Here is a 3956-nt window from a genome sequence, read left to right on the forward strand (position 1 = left end):
GTGCATATTTTGACGAGACTAAAATGACACTAACAGTTGATTTAGGAAGCACAAGAGCGCAGGAACTTGTTTATGGAAACCAAGGTTCAGCGATGAACCGCTTCGAAGGCGCAGCAAGGAACAGTAATCTTGTGAATTCGACAACAGATAAAGTTGTTATTTAGAGTGAAGTACTTTATGATGAGTTGTTTGCCTCCATGACTCGGGGAGTTAAATATTTTGAGCTGAAAATGAAGCAGAATGCAAGCTTATGCGATGGTTAAGTGCCTAGTTTGTTCTGATTGGCCACGGGTTTTTATCTTCTCCTTTAATTTTTACACGTTTTTTTTTTAGTTAAAACCGACGAGCCTTTTGATTTCAAGAAATAGCGAATTCCACAATCTTGTGTATATATTGACATATTGCGTTCCACACGATAGCTAGCCATATACCTTCTTCTCACTCATATTCAAGCATTTATGTCATACACGTTTGGAGAACTTAATCATTCATAAAATTAACTTTATCTTGCTGAATAGTCTGCGCGTGAAAAACGCGAGCTAAACACAAGGCAGGCCGTTTGTTGACCAGTTCGTTGGTTCTCTCTTCCTACAAACATGAGTTTTCATCAATGGTGTGAATGTCGATCGCTTTCACTAGGAGTAAGAGTGTCGATTTCTTTTTTTATTTTCCCTCCCGGGCAAGTTTGTGGCCATAAAACACTAGTCGATAGGTTTTGTTTGGGGTTAGTGGCACATAAGTGTTTCAGAACCCAGGGTGATCGATTAATTGCAATATAAGCAAGCTAAGGCCGTTTCATAGAGTTTACGTTTGTCGAGGGTAAAGGACTTGTTTGAAAGATGAGCATAAGCGCGTATACACGCGCGCAGTACCATTTCCTCACGCGATATAGACAGCTGAAACTCAACGCTTTTGCCATTGTAAAAATATACGTGTGAAATGAAGAACAAAAAAAGAATGAAAATTAAGTAGAGTATTTAATTTAAGCCTAACGCTATTGTGACTAAAAACAGGTGGAAATGGAATTAATGAATAAACGGTAATGAAAAGTGTCAGTTGCCGTTCTTATAAAACAATTCAGGAAAAACTTCCGCGTAAGAACAAAGGCAGGTGGAAGACTTGCACAGAGCACCGCTGGCGGCAGTCACGCAAATGTCTGTGCACTTCAGGTCACATGTCACACACCAACTTCGATCTCAGGCTCCATTCTCTCTCCTTTCACTCGGCAAGGGAGGAAAAAGAGAGAAAGCCTGGGGTCAAGGCTCCTGTCACACTCATCGCATTCGGAATCGCAAACCCTTTGCTAGGGCACAAGCGTCGGTGCACATCAAGCGAGTCACGCAAACGGTTCCATCACACAAGTCGTATTGATGGCGGTGCTGCCGGTGCACGCCTCACACAATGCACAAGCAAGGTGCCTCAAACAAACGTTGGTGTTCCAAAGTGAGTCACGCAAACATGTGTATGTAACTCGTGTCGGGCTGATTGTAGTCCAGTCAACTTAGTATTACACCCAAAACAAATTGCAACAAAAATAAAACATGCCTTATTCGACTTTGCATACATTGAGGAATAACATACTAAAAGTCACCGTGAATCGGAGTATTGGAACCTCGTCTTTTTTTGCGATATTTGAACTACAATGAAAGATGAGACATTTAATTTATGCATAACTAATGTGATTTTTACAAGTAACATTGAAGGGTCCTTATCGACAGAAATAATCAAGCTAGCAAAACCAAACAACGACAAGCCAACAAATCAGTTTACAACAAATGTAGCAGTTATTACTTATCCTATTTATTGCGTGAAATGACATTACTATTCTGCCCTTTTTGGTACCTTAGAGAACGTACTACCAGCGGCCGGCCGGATTCTGGCATAGATGCAAGTATAGTAACAACGTTCGCTAATCGGATATTTCATTTAAAAGGCTGAGTTTTCTTCAAAAATTAAAGATACTGAAAACTGATAAAGTATAATTATACCTTTTTGATGAAAGAATAAACGCTGGTCAAAAAAGTTACCGTCTGATAACTAGAATTGCGGCAAACAATTATGGCGGGAGTCTTGGATGAAACCCTTAACATAATCTGTCAGAAAACGTAATGCGTGAATTTGCTCCCCCAAACCCCTTTCTGCTTATTGGAAGGTGCCTATAATTCCAAGAATCAACACTGATTGATCTTTGCAAAAGTCCCCCGAGTGACTGAGCCGTCACAGACGCCGGGGACACAACCCCGGCGTAACTATGGGCACGCCTCCATCTCTGCACTTAATTCTTTTACAAAAGGATGAACAAATTCTTTCAGGAGTAGCAGAATGATTTTGGACAAAAGAAAAAGGGTTAAAACATTTCGAAAAAGTTTGGTAACAACCTGCAAATGACTTCAAATTATTTATAAACATGAATTCAAAATTGATTTAAACCACAGTGACAAGTTTGGTATCACTCTATATCCACTCTACATTAGCATTTGTATACAGCCACGTCAAATGCTATACAGTTTTGTACGCCAATTATTGGTGCAAATACATGTCATGCAAACGCTTGTGTTGCCTGTGAATTTTTGTTCGCACCCGAAGAAAACTTTCACTGATTAGCATAGCAACCAACCTCTCTGCCTTGCGTGACTCCTGGCGTCAAGTAAATTTGTTAGTGAGTCCAGATAAAATTCGAGCTTCGCGCAAAAGCACGTAAATTAACGTCAATTGGAATCTCGTAACTGAAAGGCCAGGGGGAACTGAAAAGGGGAGAAGGAATGAGCACTGGTGCATTTTTTTGTCTGGGCGTAGCTCTACAAGTTTCTCGTCTTTCCTTTTTTTCGCTTTGCTCGCCCCACGCACCCATCCCTCGCGCCTCTTGTTTGCACTCCCCGATCCTTCGACTTTCTCTGGCGTTCTTCCATTGCGTTTTGTGTATAGTCCATCCGGGAAAAATACAAGCAAAATCTCAAGCACAACTAGTACAAGTTCATTAATATATTTGAGAAAATGAAGCTAATCTTAGCTGTATAATACACAAGAAATTCGTTTCGTTTCGCCCACAGGCGTTAAGATGTTCTTCGTCATTTTCATTTTAAGCCTATTTGAAAGACTACGATCCAACCCATGATACTCGAAAGCCGACACTAATTAATTCGGATTAGAATTGTACTATCTCGTTATGCTGCTATTTTTAAACCTCTTGCCCTTTATAATCTTATTTGAAAGCCGATCAACAGTAATCCGAGATCAGAAATTAACAACAAAGGGTATGCAATAAAAAGGTTCGCTGTAACCTGCGAGCAGGCTCACGTTTGGGAATACACGCGCGGCTATGCCGCTCACGCGTGAACACACGCACGTACTCATTCACGCGTGAACAGACAGCGGGCAGAGCACGGAGCGGGAACGCGAATCACAAGGCTATTTTCGTTGCTAATTTAAGGAGGCTCGATGTAGTTTTTTTAGCCGAAGGGTGGTTGTTTTGAAAATTAAAATTATCTAGTAATTTCGTCAACAGGTAGTCAATCTGCTAAATTTTAACATATCAAAAAATAAACACCACGACTTAATCTAGATTTCGAGAAAATCAAGCTTGTTTGAGAACAAAAGAAAACGTCAAACGTTGCTATGGTAACCTTTGTGTCTGAGTGACGGGTAAAAAATTAAAATTTCGTCACATTTGCTTATAATGGTGTATTTTGGCAAAAGTCGAACATTGGCTACCTAGATAATTTTAATTTTTAAAACAACTACCCTTAGGCTAAAAAAAAACTACATCGAGCCTCCTTATTAAAAGTTACAGTTCTAGCGAGTAACCAGAACAAAATACCAGGCGCAAAAAAATACAGAACCCAAAAAAAAAAAAAATGTAAAATAAACGCAGGATTGGTACTCTTTATTAACCCTGTAAACCCAGATGCATGGTATTTTTTAGTTTTCCCGTAAACACAGAGTCAACAGGAAAGCCA

The sequence above is a fragment of the Oculina patagonica genome, chromosome 13 (genome assembly GCF_052425735.1).
Source record: "Oculina patagonica isolate OP01 chromosome 13, crgOcupat, whole genome shotgun sequence".
Taxonomy (NCBI): Eukaryota; Metazoa; Cnidaria; class Anthozoa; order Scleractinia; family Oculinidae; genus Oculina; species Oculina patagonica.